At 42.6% G+C, this 27669-nt stretch overlaps 1 pseudogene; it reads right to left on the bottom strand.

Moving 5' to 3' along the window:
- Positions 1 to 621: 621 nt before the first annotated feature.
- Positions 622 to 21685, bottom strand: LOC149462851 (uncharacterized; annotated as a pseudogene).
- Positions 21686 to 27669: the final 5984 nt, after the last annotated feature.

Here is a 27669-nt window from a genome sequence, read left to right on the forward strand (position 1 = left end):
GCAATAATAACATAAAAAGCAACATAAGCCCCTTAGGGCCCTTCTAATGGTGACCATATACACTTCAATAAATTATCTATTTGTTTTCTGATCAATCTCTTCTGATTGGTATAGTCAATCTTTATTTGACAAACCATTCAATTGATATGCCACACACAGGGAAGTGGTCATCGATTGCATTCCTGTTTACAGCATTTCACCTCATAATCAGGTTGGTAAAAATATGATTGTATTCATGAATAAAGTATCCTGGTTCTGTCGATCAATACAAAAGGATTGATCATTTTCCACCCTGACCAATCGACTCAGTTTAAACAAATCCAATTGAAACACAGTCTGAATCATTTGGATGGGAAGTTATGGCTACCTTTTGTAGATTTGATTGTTTTGATCGAATCAAAAATTGATTGGAAAGAAAAAACTGAAGCCTGTATGGCTTTAGAATGTCAGCCTTAGTTCAAAGGCAATGCAATGCATTATAGTTTAAAATAATTCTCTGGGGGACTGTGAATCTCAAGCCTGCAGAATTAGCCTTGAATCCTTGGTAGTCATGAACTCTACTAGTACTCTTGTACTCTAGTACTAGTACTCTACTTGGTAGGCATCTCTACTAGTTAGCCATTATGCTCTTTTTTGCTGATATCCCATGATTAAGTTAATATGTACACCTGTGATCAGCTCTTGAGGATGTCTGGAAAAGCAGCCAGGAAAAACACATTAACAGTTTATAATTCACATGCTTAAACATAGATACGTTATTATCGGTTGTCTATATTTATTATGTATATCTCAATAGTACAGGTTAAACTGCTATGCTCTTTTAGAATAAAATGCAGATAAGAACCTTAACCAGTTGATACTACAATAATAAATACACAAATAGCATTCTTCTGCCTAAACTTGCCTTATAGGAAATGTGTCCTAAGGAAACACAGAGACCCACATTCTTAGGCTCTCCATCTGAAAATGCTTCCTGCTCAATTGTCATACTTCTTTCTTTAGTGCTTTCTGAGTTACTGAGCTGGAACCAACATGTAGAAAGGAGTTCTGCATGCTTGTTTATGTCACTAGCCCATTAAATACTAAAACCGAGAACAGTCAACTAGAATTCTCATTCTGATGAGTTTTCCTTTGACATTTGGCTACTTGTGTGACCACAGTAGGGTATAGGATTGTATACAGGACCCCATAGCAAAATTGCTCCTGACTTCCTAGTGATCTTTTCTGCAGTACCCAGCATTTCGATAACTTGGTGGCCGGCAGGTTTTACTGCAACCATGATAAAATACCCTCGTTAGATTTGCTTTAAGTGGAAATATCCTTCTTTAATTAGTTTTATACAGAAATTGTTCTTTTAATTGTTTAATTAAAGGCTTGTTTGCCCACCTCCATCTGGTGAAAGAAGACAGTGCTGACACTTGAACTTTGATTGAGCTATATGCTAAACCCACGTTCAGTGCTGACTGCAGAAATTCTAGTATATTCGCAATACTTGGAGCCAGAGGAAAGAATCTCTGTTGTGAAGCAAAGTCTATAAATTTCCTCCAAATTCTGGAGTATGTAGCATTTATCGTTGCTCTCAATAGTGTAGCAATCACCTCATCCGAGAGGCCTTGTGCCCGTAGTCTGGCCGATTCAAGAGCCAAGTCCCTAGTTTCAATCTCACTGGATTGGGGTGGATCCACTGACCTTGCTCCAATAAATCCTTCCTGAGAGGCAGGGATACTGGTGGGGCTGACGCCATCTGCATGAGCAGTGGAATCCACAGTCTCAAAGGCCAGTAGGTCAGTATTAAGATGTATGCTGTGATCTTCAGCAAGACTTTTATGATCAATAGGACTGAAGGAAATAGATACACTAGGGAAAAATGCCAAGTAATTGAGAAGGAGTCTTGTGATTTTTATTTGAAACTTTTTTTTGGACTTGTGCATTTCCTGGGGTTGCCATCAGGTCTGTGAGGGTACCCCTCATCTGAGAAAAATCAGTTTCAAGTGGCATCTGCTGAATAACCATTCACTGCTGCTTGGAATCTCTCGACTCAGGCAATCTGCTATTTGGTTTTGTTTGCCTGGAATATATGCTGCTGTTGGGGCTTCCACATGCGACTCGTCCCAGACCAAAATATTGGTCGCTAAGTGAAGCAATGGCAGGCTCTTGACTCTTCCCTAATGGGCTATATAGGCGACTGCATCTGATTGTCTAGTGTTCATTTGACCCGGGCTTCCCATATCAGCCCCTCGAAGACAAGCAGGGCCCAGTACGCTGCTTGTAGCTCCAGGAGTGTCTGCTCTCTGTCACATGCCATCTTCCCTGAATCTGCCTCCAAAGACAGTGAGCCCCCCAACCCTGGAGACTGGTGTCCAACGTTATCAGTGGAAGATTTTTATTTTCTGCATACGGATAAATGCAATGATGGCTAGTTGGATTTTGAAGAAGACTCGGGTGCTGTGCTGATCCCGAAGGGCACCTCCTATTGTGAATCTGAGGTATCTCTGGTGATTTTTTTTTTTACTGGAATATGCAGATATGCGTCTGCCAGATTGATTTATATCAGCCAATCTCCCAGTTGTAGTATTGATATAATTGTATTCACTGATTCCATTTTGAACCTTTTGGGATTGATAAAAAGGTTCAGCGATCTCAGATCCAGAACTGGCCTGAGATCTCCGAGGCCTTGGGCACCAAAAAATGGTGAATAAACCCCTTTTCTCTGGTGTTCCAAAGGAACTGATGCAATTGCCTCTTTTTAGTTCAATTCTGTTACATATTCTTGCAAGAATCTTTGTTTCCTCTGATCTTGAGGCCATTATGTTTGGACAAAGATGTTTGGTGGTTTGTCCTGAAAAATTATTTTGTATCCCTGTTTCACTGTTTTCTGGACCCACCAGTCCTCAATCTTCTTTGTCCACACCCTCCAAAATACCACCAACCTGGTGCCTACCTAGGGAGCTCAGAAGGAAAAACTGTCAATAAGACTTTTTGGACTTTTTTAGCCACTTGCACTACTCTGGACTTTACTCTCGGTAGCAAGGAGCTTCGTGTCCCTCTCCATTGCACTCTCATGAACTCTTCTAAGATAAGCCTACCCTGACTGAAAGGTTTTCTGCTTGCCTCTGGTTCTTTGTGATAACAGGACCGATTTTCCACCAGTGACTTGCTTGATTTCCTCCTCTAGGGTCTTTCCAAACAGCATCTTGCCATTATAATAGATGCTGCAAAGCTCCTGCTCTGATGCCCTGTTTGTGGCCCATATCAAAATCAATGGGCCCTTTTTGCTGTCACTGAATGCGCCATGAGTTTTGCTAGAAGTTTCACCAGATCTATAGAATAATCTACTAGGAAAGCCGCAGTCAAGTTGAGTTCTTCGAGAGCCATAATAGTTTTGGCTACCTCAACTTTTGAATTTAGTGATGTTTCTACATTTGTCATTCAGACTTTTAAAGCCCTTGAGATGAAGAGCAGGGCTATGGCTGGACGAGAAGCCGCTCCTGTGAATGAATAGATCTTTTTGAGGTCAGCATCTGCCCGCTTATCCATTGGGTCTCTGAAGGTAGTTGAGTCTTCCAGAGGCAGAGACACATATCTTGCTAGATGCTGTAGGGCTGCATCTACTCCCAGAGCTGTCTCCCAAAAGGCCACATCAGAGGACCTAAATGGATATTACTGTGCAAGTCAATTCTGGATTCTTGCCCTCCTGTCTTTTCTAATTTGTGCTCCATTAGTTTATGGATCTCTACCATAAGCAGGAAAGAGTCTCCTTGTCTTTTCAGGTTGGGGAAATATCTCTTTACCTTCTTCGAAGGTTAAGAGTCATGTTCCCAATCTATGGCTTCCTTAATAACCATAATATATGGGTCTATAAGCTGGAAATCTAACAAATGTTCAGAAAAATCATCTGAATCAGACGATGCTCCTGACAATACCTCCAGCACTATTGGTGAATTTCGCCTTTGATCAGGAGGGCTCTTGGCTTTAGGTTAGTTTTTAGAACACTGCTTCAGGAATATAGTCTTTAACTATGAGAGCCTCCACCTGCTTATCCATGGCCACATCTTTAATGTATTCGGCACATAAGAGTTTCCTGGGAACTGACAGAGCTGAAAAGGCCCAACACAGACATCGGGGGGTTGACTTGTTAGGTTGCAAGGCTGGAGATTTACTGCAGTCTGGACTAGCTGATGAGTGGGGCCTATGCCTAGTTCGAGGCTCAGAATACAGAGATTTTGAGCAATGATGATAATTTTTTGGGGGGTTTTTCGCTCATAAAAAAGATCAGGCACCACATTAAGCCTGATTTGCAGCACTCTTTTAGTCATAGGCTCCCATAGTTCCATCCTACCTTTCTGCAGATCTTCGTGCCTCCTGTGGCAAGCTCATGGCTGTGAAGCGATAGATAAAAAAAGTAGTTTGGAGAAAGATGTGATAGCAAGGACTAAGCTCCCCCCCCCAAATCTTTTCCTCCTCTTACTTTTATATATATTTCATTTGTACTGTCACTTTAAATTGTCTTCTATCCTACCTGGTAGCAGGACAAATTTACTCCAGGTGGCAGCCCTTACTTGAAGTATCTGACACATCCAGAAGTGTTGGATGCAGAAGATCTTTTCTCTTCAACCCAGTGGAGTTCAATGGTGAAGGCAGCAGGATAGGTAGGTATTAATCATCTGCTTTTCAGGGTAACTTTATTTTATGGAGTCTGCGGAATGGCCCTAAGGTTCTTTACCCGCTAAGTGAACTAGCAGCCAGGCACACGGTCTCAGTCACTCTTCTGGCTCAGTAGACAGCCTAAAAGTATCCTTTTTCTGATGCTTTCTTAAAGTTCAACTTGAATTGGTTCAGGGTAACCATGGCATACTCCAGTAATTTTAAGCAGTAACTTGAGGACACCTGTCTCCAGAGGCGTCCCTAGGGTTGGTGTCACCCGGTGCGGTAACACTTGGTGACACCCGCTCTGACGATCCCCGCAGAATGGATCGGATCTGCGGATTGAGCATAATGGATCGGACTCCGATCCATTATGCTCAATCCGCAGATCCGATCCTTCCTGCGGGGATCGTCGGCTTTCTTTACAACTTACCTTTTTGTGGAACTGGTCCTGTGTCACCCCGTGCGGTCGGTGTCATCCGGTGCGGACCACACCCCCCGCAACTGCCCCGAGGCGCCACTGCCTGTCTCCTTCTCAAAGGTTCCTAGCACAGTCCTTGCAGCAGCAAATAATGGACTAAAGTACACAGGGATACCATAAGCAATATCCACTTTTAAGCACAGGCTAACACCAATGCAAGATGGATAGCAGCAGAACAGTCACTGGGATTTTACACACTCGTTTGTACTCACAAATGTCTTGTATAGTTGGATGACTCCTTCCAATATCAGCCAGACATTTCTCCCTAGAACTCTTCTGACTGGATCCTCAAAAGGAAATCTCTCAATAAGCTCCAGCAAAGTTCAGTAGAATTAGCCCCCCAGCAGCTGACACAGCTGGGACCTTGATGAGCAAATGAAGAAGCACAGCTGGACTGCCCAGAATGGCAGCATACCTTCAGACTGGGATCTTGTCCCCCTGGACAAGAACCCCTTTGCTCCAGGCCTCAAACTATTTATGCTTCCTCGCAGCCACCTTCTGGGCATCCTCCCCCAGGGATTGGCTGCGACCGCATACATATTTAGGTTATAGATTTGACATTCCCAGTCCACTACGTTCCAGAATCATGCAGAAAGCAGGGGGAAGCAGTCAAACCTACAGCCTGTGTAACTCAGACCCGACCAGAGCAATCACAAGCAGCTCCACTGATTACAGGAGAGCTAAAGAACTAAATTTACCTAACATAGCACATATCTAAGACAGTGATACATCTATGATATACTGTATTTTTTTATAGTGATATCATTGATGTGTAACCTATTGATATGGTGTTAAATGCAGTGTATTAAAACAAACATTAGATGACGGTGGCCTGCCAGTCATGGGCAATCACACTTAGCAGAACAGCCCTCTGGAATTTATATGCTGAACAGAAGCACTTCACTGGGGAGCAGAGCACCCAGGAATTGCATTTCCCAGGGGAGGTAGCATGTGGGTGGGAGCATATATATATCTCAAAGCCCAGGAGAATGAGCAGGAAGTGAGAGGAGGAAGTGTGCTGATGGCTGGAGTATTGGACCAGGTAGCAGAGGCAGAGTCAGAGAGGTAGGAGGAGTGGAAAGAGAAAATCTTCACATACTTGCAGACGCTACACATAGTTACCCCAGTTTGCAGCCTAGTTTTCCCAGCCGCCATCGTTGGAACACATTTACAGTCTCATCATCTAAGCTGACCGCAGGGCACACAGCTGCAAACCAGAATACAGCAGTACCGACTGAAACAACAATTTATCCTTCTCAGCTGAACAGGATGTCTACTACTGTTGCCTTTGGCCCTTGTCAACCAGAGAGAGTTGCCCTTGTTCACAGACACTTATGCCAACTGTTACACTTCACTACTTTAAATTCGTCCTTTTTTTAGTGCCTTAAAGGGGACCTTGCATCAGTTCACTACCATCAAGAGGAGAGATACATATTCCTCCCGTTTTGTTTCCTCCTTAATCTTCATGTTATTATCCTGAGGAACTATCATCTTAACCTTATATAATCTTTAAACCAATTGGGCCCCAACTAGCACGCAGAGGAATCCATATTGTTCTTAAAGGGACATTGGTTGATTATAGATGAGAGCTCTCTCCATTTTCAAATCTAATCCTTGCCATCAGATTCTGAGGACCCGCAATGAACTTACCTGTATATTGATAGCGGTTTCCAGCTCGCTGGGAACTCAACAGTCACCTCAGATTGGAGGCAGTGGATTATTTCTGAAAGCAGGCCTAGTAACAGTTACTGATACTTTACTGTGGATGCTATTACTTTTCCTTAAAGCTGACAAGAGTGATTATATTTGTTGCATATGCCAACGTCATTTTGTGCTTTTTGATCAAGCTACGTTCAAATTCACTTTATATTGTTTACACTAACATGTGTGTGGTCCATTTTACAGTGGTGACTTATTCTGGTCACAAGAATACGGTGGTGTCAGCAGAGCTTGGGCTTTCAAAAAGAGGTCCAGCTTGAGAGGGAGCCCATAAATGACTAAGCAACCCTTAAAGGGGTAGCGCTACAGATGTAATCAACAAAGTTCTTTTCTTTGTTCAGTTTGTTGGATTAAAAACAATGCCATCAGTGTCCACATCCCAGCTAAATGTGCTGTCCAGGGCAGGAAAAGACTGATACTTTTACCAATAAGGCTGTAGAGAAAATAAATCTGTCTGCAGAGTGTAAACACCATTCATTAGAGTTCAAAATAGGAAATGTGCATATATCAAGGCTTGTGATTTACAATCCCGATAATCCTCTGTCCTGCACTAGACAGATCTGACTTACCTGACTGGGGACGAGCATTGATGATCTGACACTGCCCTCCCCAGCATTTCATTCAGCAGCTCATTCTTGCTCCACGTGATTCCAGCTAGTATAAACATAGAAGTCTGCAGAAGGAGGGACTAGTGACATGACTTATGGGATAATTTAACAATGTCAGGGATGTGGCAAACACATATTCAAGGGGTATGTGACTCTCCTGCCCTCTTCCACCATGAGCCCAGGAGACATAAATAACAAAACCAGAATAGGAGAAAAGGAAGAAAAATCAGGTGACTCCTAAAAATGTAGATGCACTGACAGCTCTGTTCCCCAGCTCCCTGAGTCCCAGCTACCACATATCAGAGGGTCACAGTATTTATTTATTATAGGTACTTATATAGCACTGTCATTTTATGCAGTGCTTTAGACATATATTGTATATTTACATCAGTCACATCAGGCGGAAGTGCTAACCATTTAGCCACTGTGCTGCCCACATTATAAATAAGAATTGAAGAGCCAGACCACTGCTTAATAGTCTAAATATGGTTTTATTCCAGTAAACATCAAACAACCAAAAGGGTAGTCCATGAGTTTCAGGTGTCAAAAAAAATGCCCCTGTCCCCTTCATCAGTGCTTGCAATAGAAGACAAGGTATAGGACTGAATATAAACTTGAACTTGGGTGGTATTTTCACTAACGTGAGGATCTGCACAAATGGGTAATGACAGACAGTAACAGCTGGCACTTAGGGAGTGGGAGAGTCAAGTACGTACCTGTGACCCTTGTTCAACAGAGGTGTGGCTGGGATGGCTGCAAGTAAAAAAAAAAAAAAGTGTGGAATTAAACTCTGCAGAGGCGCCTAGGCAATTGAAACCTTGGGGCCCCCTTGCAGGTTTCTGGAGATTTTTGGTATGCGTGCTGTAGTGGGATAACAACTAAGTAGTGTGCATGTCAGCTGCAAGATTGAGATGACCAACACTGTACATTACATGAATGTAGGTTGCACCAATTTCTTTACAAACTAACAGCTGAAAGAAAATGAGCTTTAAAGAGACAAACTGTAATTTGACCCCAATGTCTATGATTTATGAACTTTTAAGTTGTTATTTAGGAAAGTAATATACTGCAGAGTCTTTCATGTAAAGTTTTTGTTTCTTTGAGTTGATTTTCTGTCCTTTGTAAATAATTTAAGAATGCGTCAATGTAATTTTCTTTCATGATCAAATAAATATTATTGTGTTCCATTGTTGTGGGGCCCTTAAACGGTGTGGGGTCCATAGACCCATGCCAACTCTGCCTAATTGGTAATCTGGCACAGACCACTAGATCACCCCAATCCTAATACCTGCTACTACCAGCTAGAACTATGCTAGCAAGGGCTGATGGATCAATTTGTGGAAAAGTAGTCTGCACTCAAGCTTGTAGGCAGGTGCAGTTTGTTTTCACCACTGCAATTCAACCGAGTGGCACCTCAGCATGGAGAGGACGTCCCAGAGAAAAAACCTTTCTCTGTGGTTTCCTGGTTCAATGGAGCAGCATTCTGGTTGGCTGCTCTGCGCCTATGTGACCCATAGGGACCCTCTTTGGTCAGCAGGGTCTATTTAAGTCCCTGGGAAGTGCCTATGAAGAAAGAATCTGCTTGATAGGGTCTAGTGGTAGGGAGAGGTTCCAGCCGAGGAAGGATAAATTAGGAACTTGCTATCCTGGAAGGAGCTTCCCACTTTAGACCCAATCATCTGGCCGCACTTCATCCTCTGAAACAGACGTTGTCGGCACCTCTCCTCCTACACTTCTAACTGCATTGAACTGTGAGTTATTTTCTTAGCGGTGCTCTCCCGCCAAGGTGTCTGTAACACTGGCATTCTGTAAAGCTTTTTTTGGCTGTACTTCCCCTATGGATAACAGGAGTGCTGTTTGTTCTGCAATCCTGTGACCCATTTTCAACTGACAGTGGGCTGAAGCCCGCTGTCGACTGACGTCATAGAGCCGGTCGAGACTGGGGAAGGATCATGACCATATGGTCGAGATCCACCCCAGGGCTGCTGAGAGCCTGAGCCAGCTGCTTCCTCCATTCCACAGCCCAGTACTCCAGTGAGTGCGGGGGACATAGCAGAGAGCAGTGGTGAGAACTTAGTAATCAGCGGTCATGTCATTGCTGAGTTCTCAACTTAGAGCTGGTGGGGGACAGATGCAGTATCAGTTTGATGCTGCATGCACCCAAGTAAGTATGATTTAAAAAAATGTTTCCCATGCACCTCTCTTAATACAAGTTTCAGGTTTTGCTGCAACCAGACTGTGTTTAATGCTCGCTCTACACTGTACCTCTCCACAAACTTGTCCTAGCAGATCTGGTTACAACTACTGTATGGACAGCATGGAGGAAATATTAAGATAATGAAGAAGAAGAAAGGAAGGAATATTTTCCCAGCCAGACCTGCTATGGTTCTTGCTCTGTCCGCCCCCCCCCCCTCCTCTTCTCCCCTGGAACCCATAACCACTGCCCTTGCTGCTCTGGCGGAAATTGCACAAGTGGGGTCACTATTTCAATCCTTTTTAAATACAAATGGTGCAAAGTGGAAACATGGTAGATAATTTGGAACCTGATAGCAAAAAGTATTTGTCAATAAGGTATGCTGTGAAAAGGAAAAGATTTTACAAAGGTCATGAGCATGTTAATGAGTGGGGGGAAAAGAACCAAGGAAAGCAAACTACGTATAAGCAGATTAAACTTCAATTTTATTTGTAGTCATTTAGAGCTTTTCCTTAACAGTGACAGCATACTTTTGGCAGCAAATATTTGTCTTTGGAATTAATTTTTTCTTTAGAAGTGCTTTTGCTTAAATACAGCTGCAGCATTCCAATCTCATTAGATTCAGTTTAGACTTTTTCAGAGAGTAGTAGCAATGACATATGCTTTCTTGTCAAGAGATAACAAGCCCACTTTGGCCAGTGAATAGAAATTGGCCAGCTGTCTGTGTTTTTCGAGCGGTGGTGTACTGTGAACAAGGAACAGATGGCCAGCCCTCAATCCTTAAATATGATGACTGCATTAGTTTTCAGTTTTTAGGCTTTTTTTTCCCTTTATTGTCACTGAGGGATCTAGCCAGTAGCACACATTCTGTCTTGGATGTCTCCATTCTGAATGGAGGAGCAACAGAGACACCTTTGGCAGCAGCATTGTCTATCTGTGGTGAGGGTACCTTAGGTGTGAATTTTTTTTTTTTTTAGACAATATGCTCACCCATTGGCACATTGTATTCTGACAAGGGAATTCGCCATTGTTAAAATACACCGATCAAGAGCTGAAGTCAATCAATAAAAGTTTTCCAGTGTGTCCTTTTGACAGAAGTCAATCAAGCGGTCGACAGCCACACATAGAATGAAATTCAGCCATTTCCTGCTGTACGGGATGAATTTTGATCTATGGCCAGCCTTAACTGCAAGCCAAACATGACAAAAATGCACGTAAATGCACCTAAGTGCTAGCCGCGTTTAGTGCTTTGGGCGTTAATTCATTTCAATGGCTAAGTACTCTGGCCAAGGAAATGAATAAATGTCTAAGCGCTAAATGCGGCTAAACATGCGCGTTGTTGCTGTGTTTGGCGTTTTTCTGCTTCCAGTAGAGTTTACGCCTTTGGCACTTCCAGTGTACATGTAGCCTTAGATGGACTTGACTAATGAATTAAAGCTAAACTCCTGGTAACATTTTTATGCAGCTACAGCAACTGTTTTTTGCTTTTGGGATAAAGGTTTTACATAAATTTAATATAAACTGATCATTGTAAGCATTCCTGTCAATGTTAAATTGTTTGTCTCAACCCTCTAGCTGACACTTTTGCTGGATACCTTGGTCTGTTAAAGGAAGTTGAAAAATAACAGACTCGCTGTCTGAATCACCAGGTGAAAAAGAAAACTGATGCAGCTGCAATATATAACATTTTAGTTTTTAGGTTTAATACTGCTTTACAAAAAGGTCCTATCAATATAAAATACAAACCAATATAACCTAAAAAGAAATGAAAACCCCCAAACAAAACCCCTCTGAAACAAAATCCCACATTCTTCTTTTAAAGGAAAGCCTCGCAAGAAAACAAAGCTGTTTGCTAATGATGGGACAACAGCTAAAAGTTCTGCCCTCAAAACAACCACAAACATAAATAGAAGACAAAAATAACTAAAAAATAACAGCAGCACAGACGAAAAAAAAGAAGGTAGAAAAGGGTGTGACAGCAGTCAAAGGGTTATGTAAATATTTATTTCAGTTATCCAATCGTGTGCAGGTGAAATAAGTAAATAGGAATTTTCTTTTCACATTATTATTATTATTATTATTATACAGGATTTATATAGCGCAACAGTTTGCTCAGCGCTTTACAATATAACAGGAGACAATACCGTAACAATACAATTCAATACCAGAGGGTTAGGAAGGCCCTGCTCCCTGGAGTTTACAATCTAAGAGGGAGGGGCTAGTGGTACAAAAGGTAACTGTAGGGGATGGACTGGTAGGAGAAATAGAAGATTCCATTATTAGCTGAGGGCAGGATAGACTTCCCTGAAAAGATAGGTTTTCAGAGATCGCCTAAAAGTGAGCAGAGTAGGCGATAATCTGATAAGTTGGGGTAGAGAGTTCCAAAAGATGGGGGATGCTCTGGGGAAGTCCTGGAGACCAGCATGGGAGGAGGAGACAAGAAAGCTAGACAGCAGGAGGTCAGGCGAGGAGCGGAGAGGACGGTTTGGGTGATATTTGGAGACAAGATTGGTGTTGTAATTTGGGGCAGAGTTATAAATGGCTTTATATGTTATTGTTAATGTTTTGAATTTTATCCATTGGGCAACGGGAAGCCAGTGGAGGGATTGGCAGAGAGGGGTGGCAGATAAAGAATGGTTAGTAAGGTGGATGAGTCTGGCAGCAGCATTCATGATAGAATGAAGAGGGGATAGCCTGCGATTAGGTAGGCCAATGAGGAGGGAGTTGCAATAGTCAAGGCGAGAGATAACAAGGGAGTGAATAAGTTGCTTAGTGGTTTCCGTGGTTAGGAACAGACGTATCTTGGAGATGTTGCAGAGGTGAAGTCTACAAGATTTGGACAGCGATTGGATTTGGGGCTGAAAGGACAGGTGGGAGTCTGGGATTACACCTAGCACCCTGGCATGAGAGGAGAGACTGATGATTGTGTTATTGATCTTGATGGAGAAGTCAGGGGAGGGGGCACGGGCTGGAGGGAATACTAAGAGCTCAGTTTTAGAAAGATTGAGTTTGAGGAAGTGGAGTGACATCCATGCCGATATGTCACTTAGTAGGTTAGTAATGCGAGAGGAGACTGAAGGGGTGAGGTGAGGAGTAGAAAGATAGATTTGTGTGTCATCAGCATAGAGATGGTACTTAACCTCCCTGGCGGTATTCCTGAGTGTAGCTCGGAGTTAATTATCAGTGCCAAAAGCGGTAACCCTGAGCTACACTCGGGATTACCCTGCAGCGTTGCTCTGGGATTCCCTCGATCACTTACCTTGTCCTGCGCTCCCGCGATGTGTCCCCTGCAGCATCCCCGGCCATCACCTCCGGCCGATGCCGGCATCCGTCTTCCGGGTTCCGGTCCTTGCGAGCGTCAGGACGGACGGGACATACGGGCGACGGAACCGGCAGGAAATTTAACAATTTTAAAAAGTGACATTCACTCAATACACTAAAACCACATAGTAAAACATTAGTGTTTCAAAGCATTTCACATACATTTTGTCCCTAGTGATTTGCCCTGTGCCCTGCCTGCATTGTTACTGTTCTAATTAAAAGGTATGCGCTAATAACAAACTTATACAAAGGTGTATATCATCATCCAAAAACATTAGTGTTTTAAATAAATAATTATAGTGCCCAAACATAAATTAGTGTCCAAAAAATATATATATATCTTCAGTGACTTGAACCAATTGTGAAAAATCCACCACCAAAGGAGATTAAATGAACTCACCAGAGCTAATGGCTGGTCAGATTATAAACCAGCAACAGCGCTTGTGCTCTGGGAGCAATGAACCCGATGTCCAAATAGATATGGTGATGTTTCAGACACTTCCAGATAATAATAATCACAGACAAACAACTTTGCAGCCCAAGCTCTTATGATGAACTTCACTCTTTCTCATACCTCCATGCTTGAAGCCAGGTCTCTGTAATTGCTAGTAGGTTAAGGGAGCGGGAGACAAAAAGGTCATGGACAGAGGTGGGCTTATTACAGACAGAGCGGGCATTCCAGAGTGCACATGAAAAATGGAGGGTGGTTTTTGGGAGCACGGGGACTGATATTAAATTGAGCGGACTGTGGCTATTCCTGGAGGAAAGAGGGTGCCTGGTGTGGGGGTGAAATAATGGAGGACCAGGGTTTGGGGAGATATCCCCAGAGGTTAGGAGAAGGAGGGTGAGGAAAGTAAGATGGGAGCGGGATGTATATGAGTGCACATGCCTTCCAGTCCTGGTGTTTGGGTCAGCAGGTGAGTAAAGTATCAACAGGAGGTGATGAGAGCAGTAGTAGGGAGATGGTAGCAGTGAGGGTGAGATGTATAAGCTTTGGGGGTGGAGCAGAGCGATAAAGAGATGAGATTTTGGGAACACAGGATAGTAATATGAAAAGGAGGAGTAGAGGTGGCATATCAAAAGGTACACGGAGTGGGACTCAGACTTGTAGGAAATGTTTCCCAGGGTGTTTGCTTGCAGTCCATCCAGCGTACAGTAGAGTTCTTTGTTGTAACTTCCTGCTGCTTGAGTTATCCTGCTTTAGTTAAACTGCTGTGTTCAACTGCATCTTCGCACTCCAACATCACTCACGCAGAAAACTGCACCCCATCTGTGACTTACCCCCATGAGCTGGTCTAAATTTATAGGGAGACGGTCAAATGAGCAACTCTTCTCCGCCCCAATTAGGAACTGATAAGGATCACATGAATTGGGGGGGGGGTTCTCAAAGACAGACCAGGTGAGAATTAATCACTACAAACAGACCAAAAGATATACACTAATTGTTTTGCAGAAAGTCTATGCGTTGTTGAAGTTACAGTTTAGAGTGGAGATGAGAGCAGATGAGGGCAGCAATTTACCCAGAGATAGCAGAAATCTATGAATTGCTGAAATTACAGTTTAGAGTGGAGATGAGAGCAGATGAGAGCAGAAATTTACCTGTGAAAAAGCAGAGAAAACTGCCCCCCGTCATATGACTGGATTCATTGAAGCAAATATGCACACAACAGGGTTGATGTACTAAAACTAGAGAGTGCAAAATCTGGTACATCTGTGCGTGGAAGCCAATCAGCTTATGACTTCAGCTTGTTCAATTAAGCTTTAAAAAAAAATGGAAGTTGTTTGGTTTCTATGCAGATATACACTAGATTTTTTCAGTTTTAGTAAATCAACCCCATATATATTGTGTGAAGATTCTCAACTCTTTTAGTAATCAGCCTCTGTGAGTGTTCTGAGCCCCCCCTCCATTTTATAGTGAGGAGGCTGGCTTATGGGTGGGTGCAGCGTGGTGCAGCGGTAGTAAACACACACAGTCCAGTTGCAAATAACAGAACTTGTATCAAAGTCATGGCCCAAAGATACAAACAACCCAGCGGGAGGAAATCCAACTAGGAACACTCACAGTTCTGAGCAGTAATGCAGAGTGCAGCAGGTCCTGAGTGCCGACAGTGGCTGTCTTTGATAGTGGAATGTGGCCTGGCCAGTCTGTGCCCAATTGGGAGGATTCCTGGAAACAATAGCGTGTCCCTATCTTGTCCCTACTCATTCTCTACTACAAATTGCTAATTAATCAATCAATTAATCACATGAGAGCAACTCAATGCATTTAGGCATCTAGACGTGATGAAGATGACTTGCTGAAGTTCAAACCAAGCATCAGAATGGGGAAAAAAGGGGATTTAAGTGATTGTGAACATGGCATGGTTGTTGGTGCCAGACGGGCTGGTCTGAGTATTTAAAAAACTGCTCATCTACTGGGATTTTCACATACAACCATCTCTAGGGTTTACAGAGAATGGCCCAAAAAAGAGAAAATATCCAGTGAGTGGCAGTTGTGTGGACAAAAATGCCTTGTGTCATTATTATTATTATTATTATTATTATACAGCAGGGGTCTCCAAACTTTTTATACAAAGGGCCAGTTTATTGTCCTTCAGGCTTCAGGTGGGCAAGCCTGTGGCCAGTGTAAGTAGAAAATGCCCAGATTTTAGGAGGAGTAAACAATGCTATTCATTGGTTTTAGCAGGAGGAATAGTGCCCCATGTTTGGTATCAATGGGAGGAACTTTCAGTGGGAGGAATAGTGCCCCATCATTGGTCCTAGCAGAAAGAATAGTGCCCCATTAATGGTATCAGTGGGAGAAATTTTGCCTCATTATTGATGTCAGTTGGAGGAATAGTGCCCCATGTTTGGTATCAATGGGAGGAACGTTCAGTGGAAGGAATAGTGCCCCATCATTGGTCCTAGCAGAAAGAATAGTGCTCCATTAATGGTATCAGTTGAAGGAATGGTGCCTCATTACTGATGTCAGTTAGAGGAATACTGTCCCAAGGCCCCTGTGTAGGCAAGCAAAGGGCTGCATCTGATCCCTGGGCCGCAGTTTGGAGACCACTGTAACACAGGATTTATATAGTGTCAACAGTTTGTGCAGCGCTTTACAATGTCAGTTTTACACTTTAAAGCCTAAGTTTAGGTAAACCTTTTTTTTAATATTGGCATAAGGGTTGGTACGTAATCTGAAGTGCCCCTTGTGCTGGTGTGTCTTTCATAGTTGCTGAGGGACCTGTCACAAACACTCATCAAGAGTGCTGACTATGCCCGTCCTTTCTGCCACTATTAGAAGCTGTAACATAACTTTTGTGAATGAAAGTGCTCTATAAATGGAGGATGAGTGGAGGAATGCAAGGTCCACCTCTCTCATTCATAGATCATTTTTCATTAAAGTGGAAGTAAAGTCTACTTTTTAACTTGTACCTACAGGTAAGCTTATAGTAAAGGCTTACCTGTAGGTACAGTGAATATCTGCTAAACTTGCACTGTTAGGAGATATTCACACAGCATGCAGCCAGTGATGTCACCGTCACATGCGCTCTGAAGGAACAACATACCTGAGTCAGAGTAAGTGCGCGAGAGTGACGTCATCGCGTCCCCAGCCATTCATACAGCTGGAGTCTGCGAACCCGGAAGGAAAACCAGGTAAAGATGGATGCAACCGGAAGCTGTGACTGCGCTGAGTTAGAGGGCTTCATGTCCAGGTAAGTCTCTCATAATGTACTAGTATGCGGTGCAAACTAGTACACTATGACTTCAACCTGCAGGGGCCTGATTTTTTTTTTGTAGTGGTTTACTACCTCTTTAATATTAGATATTTATGGTACAGATTCTATGACTGAAGGAGGGGGGCTCTAAAGGCTGGCATAGTCTCCAACCTTGATGAGTGCCTATGTAAGGTCCTTGGGCTGTATCAATCCCTGCAGCACCCAAAAATTATGGCTGTGGGTTATGGGAGGGGGCAGAGGACACAGAATTTCAACTATGACAGCCAGCAGCCAGCATCAGGGACACTTTGGATTAAATGTAAGTACTGTCCCTTGTGCTGATTTTTTTAAAGTTTTACCTAAACTTAGGCTTTAGGATGCATTTGCATGGAAGACTAGCCCTGGTGCGAATGACAGCGGCAGGAATCTGTTTTGCTAACTGTGGCCACTGAGCCCATACACTTTAATTACAGGTCAGCGGTGACCTCACTTATCAATGGCTGTTTGCACAGCCAACTATTACCAGTATTGTTCATTGCTTAGCCCATGAACTCTCATTAAAGTGTATGGGCTTGGTGATCACAGCTAGCAGCTCACAGGTGGCAAAAAAAGCTGCAGGGAATCAGAAAATTCTTGTCGCTGTCATGCGCACCGGGGCTAGACATCCAAGTGAATGTAGCCTTAAAGTGTTACTAAACCCAGGACCCTGCATTCACTATATTCGGTCTTCCACAGTATACAGGACATTGAAATGCAATCATTTTAGTAAATATACTGTAAACTGCTAAATACAGTACCTTTTCTCATCAGCAGTATATAGCAGGATTGTGACTTTTATCAGTGTCTAGCCCAGCACTGGCTAATCTTGTAGGAGAAGTTTCCATTCTCCTTTGACTGTCCTATGAGGCTGCATGACCCCTGACCTCTGTCTGGACAGTGCTGATTGATCCTGTGCCAATCACATGCACCCCCCCAAGAATGAAAAAACTCTCTAGCAATACTCATCAAACAGAGCACGTGCAGACTACTACTATGTGCTACTGCTGCTCTGTACTATGTCAGACAGCAAAAGAAGGGGATCATCAAAGAAGACAGGATCAAACAGCCTTTTTACACAGTGCTGAGGATTAACCCCTTCGGCTCCACAGTTAGTATAACAAACATGCTTTCCCTCATATACAGACTGGTTATACTGTTGTGGGTTTAGTAACACTTTAAAGCTCCATGCACGCTAGCATTTTTTAAGCTCCTAGAGACTGTTATTAGCATTATTTTTTCTGCTCCTAGAAGCTAAGTAGTGCCCATGCACTCAATTTTTAGGCTATTAGCATTTTTTGATCTTCAGCGTCTTCTAGGAGCAGAAAAAAAATAGTTTTGTAGAGTGTTTTGGAGCATTTTTCCAGCAGTAAAATATGCTACATGCTTCTGAATGCTGCTAAATACAACTAAATGGTACTAAAATGCTCCTAACAGCTTTTTCTAGCTTTTTTTTTCTACATGTACTGTAAAAATGCTAATAAAATGCTGACACCCCTAAATGCTCCAAAACACTGCTAAAAACCATGGGTGTATGGCGCCTTTAGCAATTAAAAAAAAATCAGAAGAAACATAACAGTCAATTTAATCAGTTCCGGAAAGCTTGCAACATGCAACATCTGTAACACTCTTTTCCTACAGTTTACCTCTTTCCTATCAGCCATAATGTATAGCTTTGTTTGGGTTAAACAAAATGTTACCTAGCAAAAAACTTCACATCAACAAGATCTGTTAATAAATAGTGCTCTGTGCTTTTAGCCATCCGGTGAAGAAAACAAAATTCCTAATGCTTGGAGAAATAATATGAAAAAGGAGAACATTAGATTGGATTGAGGTAGAGAACGGGGCTCCCAGGGGTGAATACGTCTAAACAACAAGACTGTGTGAAGTCATATGTTTTTCTAGTGTTTAAGTGGTTTTTCTAACAGTCCTAACTCCATGCCCTGTTTGCTGATTAGTATCTGCATGGAGTGAGTTTCACATGAACTAGGTCAAAAACAGATTATGGAATCTAGGACACTTAGTTGCCTTATATATTGGTAAAACCTGAGCACATAATGAATAAAATGGATTGTTACTAAAAGAACATTAATAGGACTGGGTACCTTTGCTAAACAAACCCAATTATATTGGGCAGATGCTCACTTTGCATAGTGAATAAAGTGAATTTGTGTGCACTTGGAATACCCAACAGTGTGCAGGAGAATTTAGGAAACCTGGATGTTGTGTTCCAAATGGCTGGATGATGGAAGTGCTCAAAGCTTTACATTACTAAAGCCAAATTAAACTCTCTTGATCAACATCAACTATTTGTAATCCTTATGCTGCTGGCATTAGTAAATAGATAAAAAAGTTTCATATTTACTTGTTTTAAACTTTTTTTTACAGTTCTCCAGGTGCTTCCTGGTTTCTGGTCTAGGCCAAAATGATGTCATACATCCCAGGTTTCTTTGGAAGGGGAGAAGGGGCTTTCTCAGCTAAGCACACCCTCCTGTCTGCATGCATGAGCTAAGACTTTGGCGACTTCCTCAGTAGTGACAGGGCTGAGGGAGTGCAGTGCGGGGGGGGTTATGGTGGGCGGGGCATTGGGAGAGGAGGGGGGCAGTGCGGTTGTGAGGGCAGAGGAGGGGGGAGATGAAGGGGTGACGGGGGCGAGGAGGCTAGGTGGGGAGGTAGATTGCAAGTTGACGATGTCCTTACGGATAGCGTCAATCTTGTTGTGGAAATGGGTGGCAATCTCGTGGGCGGTGAGAGAGGTACTGAGTGGAGGGAAGCCTACCCCACCCTCACCTAACGGCCATCCTCCCTCTTTCCTCCCACCGCTTCATCCCCCTCAGCCACTTCCTACTGTACCTTTACCCCCTCCCTCCTAGATTGTAAGCTCGTAAGAGTAGGGCCCTCTTACCCCTCGTACGTTGTTTGTTGTTGTTGTACTGTGCCATGTATTGTCCCCCCTATTGTACAGCGCTGAGCAAACCCTTTGGCGCTATATAAACTCGTAGTAATAATAATAATAATAATAATAATAATAAGGGCAGATAGATCCCAGAAGTAAATACTCCATGAATCGTCTGCCCTTATTAAAGAGGGTTGCTGCTGGAAATGCCAGGGGGTATTTTTCAAAGTGATTTCTCAACAAAATAAAGCATGGAGATATGGATGGGTGAGTTTGCGTTGAATATTAAAATCAAATGAAATACCTTTTTCAGTTTGTGATGTTCAAATACAATTTAGTTCCACTTAACTAATCTGCGTGTCTATGTATCTCTCCTGTAGTAAACCAATCCCACTTGATGAAAATGGCGCAGGAGTCTGACTGCACAAAGTTATCATTTGCTGAAAATGAACTTGCAGTACAGCTATCTTCAATTTTCAACTCCGGCAGGTATTTGGTTTGCCAGTACCATTGAACAATAGACCAAAAAAACTTTATGAATGAGTGTTTTTCAAAATGCTGGCAATTGGTCCAGAAACAGCACCGGGCAGCTGCTGGGGATTGGGGGGGGGTACCTTTAATTGGGAGGCACCACTGCTATGGAAGACATGATAAGCAATATTATGAGCTTTAAGGCAGATTTACTAAGGAACTTGATGAAGTTCACACAATACATTGAGTGAATTTTCATCTCAGTTATCCAATCATGTACAAATTAAATGAGTTAACAAGGATTTCCTTTTCACACGATTAGATCATTTATTTTAAAATTTATTTTGTTAGAGATCAACTCCTTTAGTAAATCAGCCAGTGTGTGTTTATGTTGGAGGCACATATTTCAAATATCTGATTTTGGCATGATGCCTCCTTTTGTCTGCCTAAAATGCCAGTCTTAATTGCCAACAAAAAGGTAGAAATCTGCTAGCTGTATGTGTCCCTGGAAGTTTTCTCTTCTTTGTTAAAGGGGCTGTAAGTAAAAGGATACCTCCCAAATGGGGACACAGTCAGCAGTAAAAACATGAAAGGGGTACTAACACTTCTCCCAATGTTTTATGACTGGCTGTGCTTTTGTTGGTTACATTTCCTCCCACTTTCTTTCCTGGTGACAAGAAGTAAGAGGAACTCTACCTAAGAGGGACACAGAAAGCAAGAATACCTATCAGAGGGTCTTACATTTACCTGCTCTACCCAAAGCAGCAGTTCAACTTTAAATGTAGTGTTGATATGGCAATATGACTGCCCTTGATCTCATGTCAGCCAGAAATATATTGAAGCAAAATGTGAATAGTAATACACTGGGGGGACATTTATTAAGCAAATTAGCTTCATCAAAGTCTCTGTTTCTCTTTCAGCAAAGTCTCTGTGAAAGGGTTTACAGGCCTGTGTGTTTGTATTCCTGGACAGCCAAGTGCTACAGTTTGCATAGTTCTAGTAATGTAAAGCTGAAGTCAGTACTGCTGATACACAATCTATATACAGGTCACAGATTTTGACTTTACTGAAGTCATTCAATTATGATAGCATTAGGAATTAAGACAGCAATGGCAATGTCCTCTGAGCATAGGTTTCCTTTAAAGCTAGTCTCCAGGCAAACAGTTACATGCACAAATAATAGATATATGAGAGCTGTTTTACCTATACATTCCTGAGAACTCACTATTCTCCACTGCATTAAGTAATGCAAAAGGTCTTGTACCTGCACTTAGCCTGTGACTGGACAGTGAAGATGAATTTGCAACAAAAAGTGCTTTCTCTATAGCACACTGCCATGTGCAGATAGGAAAAATTAATGAATGAGCTGTAGCACACATAGAGTTTCTCAACCAGGGTCCACAGCACCCTGAAGTTCTGTCTGGGTTCCTTCGGGGGTGCCGCAAGCACAGAACCCAGTTTGCCCTGGATCAGCATCAAGAGTTGCCATGGTGTAGGAGGGTCAGCTGCCAGCACCATAACAACCTGTAAGACCAAGGCACACAGTGTAATTTGCTGCTATGGTATTGTCGGCTGACTCACCTGCACCATGGTAATGTATGACTCCTGGGCAGGCATCATGTAGGGCCATCCCCAGCATTCAAGAGATGAAAACTTGTCTCCTTCAGACCTCCTCCACTTCTCGCCCTCTTCCTCACTGCTGGAGCAAAAAGATAGGGGTCTGATATGAAGAGGTAGCTGTGTGATTGTCCATCAGACCTCCTCCACCTCTCACCCTCTTCCTTACTGCTGGAGTAAAAAGATAGGGGTCTGATATGAAGAGGTAGCTGTGTGATTGTCCATCAGACCTCCTCCACCTCTCACCCTCTTCCTTACTGCTGGAGTAAAAAGATAGGGGTCTGATATGAAGAGGTAGCTGTGTGATTGTCCATCAGACCTCCTCCACCTCTGGCCCTCTGCCTTACTGCTGGAGCAAAAAGATAGGGGTCTGATATGAAGAGGTAACTGTGTGATTGAGATTCTCTATGATGGGGGGGCTCTGTGATGGGGGGACTGTGTTATTGGTTGGCTTTGTGATGGGGGGACTTTGGTGTGATAAGGGGAATCTGATGCAATAGGGGAATCAAGTATAGGGGTCCTCTAATGTATAGGGGTGACTCTGATGTGAAGGGGTGTGTTCATGTATAAGGGGCCTCTGAGGTAGTGAGGGGCTTCTGACATGAAAGGGTGACTCTTACATGAAGAGGGACTTTGATGTGATGCGGGACCTCTAATATAATGGGGGACTACTTATAAGATGGGGGACCTCTGATATAATGGGAGAACCTCTAATATTAAGTGCGGCTTTGATGTGAAATTAATTTTATCAAGTTGGTTGTGTGCATTGTCCCAGGCTCAGGTTTCCCATTGCTAAGTAACATTTATGATTTTAACATTTTAGATTAGGGTGACTCAAGATTTTGCAGTGTACAGTGCCTAACAAAAAACAGTAGGAAATATGCATAATGTAAATTGGCTCTGCATTTTTCAAATAAACACATATCTGTATAATACTTTCATGTATTTTTTTTATTAATTCTGCTATATCCTATTGTTAAGGTGACGCAAAATAATATTTTTTTTCTGATTAGTAAATTACATATATTTAGTAAAGATGTATTGTATAGACAGACAATGAACATCATATATATATATATATATATATATATATATATATATTTGTGACATGGGGTAGTTAGCTAGCTCTCATGGTAGATGCATTTTTTTAGTGAGTCCACGGCAGGCAGGAAATATTTTAAGGGCTTAGTAGCGCACTTTTATTTAAAAGAAAGCAGAAGTTTACAAATTAATGACTTCCCTCACGGGGGATCTTCTCCAACTTCAGCAGAAATACACACACTGGAAAATGCCAAGCCACCTGGCTCATAAGCTCACTCGGCTTCAATGGCAGTACCATACTGCACCTATTACCAGCAGTCTCTCAGACTGTGTTGTCCAGCTCTCTTGGATATTTGGCTCTCTAGCCTTTGATCACAGCACCCTGCTGTACGGCCCACCTCTGGACTATGGACTAGAGTTCTCCTAACAGCCCAATAGGAGCTAACCTGACTCCTGGAACTAAGACCTCTGTCTCTTGGTTCTGGCTGGGTTCACTGACCCCTCAATGAGACCTTTCATCTCCCCCACTGGAAGCTGTCTCCAAACTGGGAGCTCTGAGCTATTCTCAGACCTGAGTTTATAACGACACCGCACACCTGTGTACTCAACCAGACTGCAGGTGCCTAGCAAAAACCAGACACAGGTTTCAATGCTCCAATCCAGAGCTGCAGAATCCAGAGAAAGCCAAATTTACAGTTTTCCACTAATCTGAAATGTCGCATTTACCCTAAATGTGAAACCTGTGTCACAATTTCCTATCTTCTCACAGTGACAGAGTGTTGTCTTTTTACTATATGTATATATATATATATATATATATATATATATATATATATAAAATCATTGAAGTGATTGTAACCCCTCATCATGTAACACAATTAATTTAAAACAGCAATGGAAGGCAAAACATTTGTGTATAGATATAAAAAAAACTATAAATATATATGTATATATATATATATATATATATATATATATATATATACCTCTTTTCACTTTTTTATAAGGGTTCATGTGGTAGCACTCAGATATTGCAGAGTTTCCCTTTAAACTTTAATATTTTTAGCAGCTTCTATCTGCAAAAGCAAGGTCACCAGCTCACTTCCCCCCTCACATATTTCCTGTGAAGAAATGTGTTCCAGCCTGTAGCTGGTATCCTTATCTGTAGCTGGTATTCAAGGCTATATTTTGCACAGTTTAGAAAGCCTTTTGAATGTACAGAAAGTGAAAGAGGAAAAATATGCATTGTGACGTAATTGTTAATATGTATACCCTGTGAGATGTTTTTTAAGCCACTTAGCCAGACAATGTCTGGCTAAGTCTCAGCTGGTAAATAAAAGGTTTGTTTTCCTGACGTTCGTGTCTGGAGTTTACCTGGTATTCCCAAAGTTGCTGCTACAATCACATTCCCTTAGCTGCATAAGAGCTAGGGAAGGAGAAACAGCAGCACACTGATCTTCCCAGTGAATGGCTGTACGGATGGGGAGGGGGTGCCAGGACATGTTTCATTATTGGAGGAGATCAGGCTGAGTCCCCAGCATAGTTAGGGAACTGACAATGGTGTGTTCTCCTGCTTAGTGTAGTCAGTTTTTAAAGCAGAGGACCTGGCAGGAACACCATGAATTTCACACAAAGAAAGATGAATTTCACACAAACAGAACTGGATACTTTTTCATTTACATGGTACAGCAGGCACATATTAGGAATATGAAATTTTGGGTTAACATATTCTTGAATTATTTTCCATTGACCAAAGAACCATCTTAAAACTGCAAGAACGAAGGTCAGATGTTCATATGGAATACATACGGATTTTGTTTAAATAATTTTTAGGAAAAGCTGCACTTACATTGTATAGAGGTAACCGCACTATAAAACATTTGAAGGAAAGTGCAGCAAGGCAAAATCATAACACTACTGAGTTAAGTAGGAACTTGAGAGAGCCCCGCCAATACTTTCTAGCTGACAGTACATTATTAAAGCATTTACAATAATACACCACTACACCGTTACAAGGAATGCAAGCTAGCAAGCTAAAGTTTATTATTTCTGGGAGTGTTTCAGAAAGCCAATATCTTTATTAAATCCCTGCCTTTGTAAGTCTAAAGGAACTGGAAGGTGTTCAAATGGCTCACTCCTTTCACTGTGGTTTCAGATCATTAACAGTGGCTCATTTTTTAGAGAAAAAGTTTCCTTTACTTGTGTCTTTTTATCTTTGCATGTTGCAACAAATCTATCAAAATTCCATCTGGATAATTTCTCCTTCATTGGGATAAAAGAATTATAATTCAGTTTGTTCCGCATCTGGAAATGATGAGGACATTGGGTTGTATACCATACAGCATAAGGAGGTGTATGATTCATTCCCAGTGGGGATAGGTAATCATATTATGCTCAGGAGCTAATAGACAAGAACTGCATAATTAACAACAGTAAATACCTCATAATGATTACACATTGCTTCACAGTTACATACTACTGCCTTGTGGCAGGTTTATATGCCTGCCAAGATGGTATCGGAATGAAGTTTGTATGTTCTCTCTGTGTTTGCATTTCTGGTTTCCCTCCATATTGGGTAAAGTATAGTTTTCACACTTTACTCCTTTTCTTCATTTATTTTTTTAAACTTCTCTTTCTATTTCCTCCCAAGTCTTCTGGTGCAGCCAGAGGTTTAACATAACATAGTGACAGATGATCCACAGCCTACCCATGTATAGAGATAATTTGCTGGTTGCAGTAGAGATGGCAATAATGTTAATAAGCAGATTTTACCTTGCTACTGCTTTGCTTTGCCAAGGGAAACAACATCAAAGTGTTAGTATGTCCAGGAGTAGGATCCAACTGCAGTGGTGTCACTAGGGTTGGTGTCACCTGTGGTGGTACACCATGGTGTGACCCCCCTGCCTCTATACCTCTGGGCTCTTTCCTGCCAAGCCTTCCACAGTGCCCTGCATTGTAGATGGTCAGAGACTGCAGACCTACTACAGGAGATGATCAGAGACAGCAGACATACTATAGGGGATGGTCAGAGACTGCAGACATATTAAAGGAGATGGTCAGAGACTATGAACATAATACAGGAGATGGTCAGAGACTGCGGACATAGTACAGGAGATGGTCAGAGACTAGACATACTACAGGGCACGGTCAGAGACTGTGGACATAGTACAAGAGATAGTCAGAGACTGCAGACATACTACAGGAGATGGTCAGAGACTGCAGACATACTACAGGATATGGTCAGAGACTGTGGACATAGTACAAGAGATGGTCAGAGACTGCAGACGTACTACAGGAGATGGTCAGAGACTGCAGACATACTACAGGAGATGGTCAGAGACTGGACATAGTACAGAAGGTGGTCAGAGACTGTGGACATAGTACAGGAGATGGTCAAAGACTGCAGACATACTATAGGAGATGGTCAGAGACTGCAGACCTAGTACAAGAGATGGTCAGAGACTGCAGACAGTAGTAACAGGACGTGGTCAGAGACTGGACATACTACAGGAGATGGTCAGAGACTGTGGACATAGTACAGGAGATGGTCAGAGACTGTAGACATAGTACAAGAAACAATCATAGACTACATATATTCTGCAGTGGCACTCAGTGTATATTGATCAGGGTTGTTTGTGAGGGAATAGCACTTGGTGTATGGGCACTGGGCAGGAACACTCAGCCTGGCTGGTATAGATTTAAACAGAGTGACACACTAAGCTGCTGGGTTGGCAATCACTGGCACTGAACTGCTTCACACAATGCAGGTGGCTCCGAGTTCATAGTGCACTCTGTCTGTCACCTCCAGATCTCTTGAGCACCGAATCCGACTTGCTGTTCCCTGTGGCTGGGATGTGGACTGTGGCCCCACTCCTCCCCTGAAGTCCCCAGTAGAGGAAGTGCCCAGAGCTGGTGCCCTCATCCTCACGGGTTCACTATCTCACTCTCATCCTGGCCAGAGTCCTATCAAAGTGCTGCCTCAACCACCTGCAGGGATGTCATGGTTGCTGCCTCCTCCGGGGTAAACCCCCCTGATGGTGGCCCTGGATGATGTCACCCCTCTGTTGGGTGTCACCTGGATGCGGTCTACATCCTCCGCACCCCCACAGTGATGCCACTGACTGATGTAAGTGGATGAGAGGACACAAAAGATAGAACAGGAAGTGGGACAAAATCTCTCCAAAATAGGACAATAGGACAAGTGTCCCCATTGTAAAATTCCATCCTTATCCCTGTTCTGGTAACAAATCAACATTTTGAATTTTAAAGTTTTACTAAACCCACAACAGTAAAATCAGTCTGTGTATGCAGTAAAGCATGTTTGTTATACTCACTGTGGAGCCTAAGGGGTTAATCTTCAGCACTGTGTAAAAAGGCTGTTTGATCCTGTCTTCTCTGATGTTCCCCTTCTTTTACCATCTGATATACTACAGAGCAGCAGTGGCAAGTCTGCACGTGCTCTGTTTGATGTGACTGGAGAGTTTTTTTTTTATTCTTGGGAGGGTGCATGTGATTGGCACAGGGTCAATCAGCACTGTCCAGACAGAGGTCAGGGGTCATGCAGCCTCATAGGACAGTCAGAGGAGAATAGAAACTCTTCCTACAAGATTAACCAGTGCTGGGCTAGACACTGATAGAAGTCACAGGCCTGCTATATACTGCTGATGAGAAAAGATACTGTATTTAGAAATTTACAGTATATTTACTAAAATGATTGCATTTCAATGCACTGTGCAGGGTCCTGGGTTTAGTAACACTTTAAGGCTACATTCACTTGGATGTCTTGCTCTGGTGCGCATGACAGCGACAAGAATTTTCTGATTCCCTGCAGATGTTTTTGCCACCTGTGAGCTGCTAACTGTGATCGCCAAGCTTAATGAGAGTTCATGTGCTCAGCAACGAACAATATTGGTGATAGTTGGCTGTGCAAACAGCCATTGATA

This window comes from Staurois parvus, unplaced genomic scaffold (genome assembly GCF_062004578.1).
Source record: "Staurois parvus isolate SC_StPar_1 unplaced genomic scaffold, SC_StPar_1.0 ptg000165l, whole genome shotgun sequence".
NCBI lineage: Eukaryota > Metazoa > Chordata > Amphibia > Anura > Ranidae > Staurois > Staurois parvus.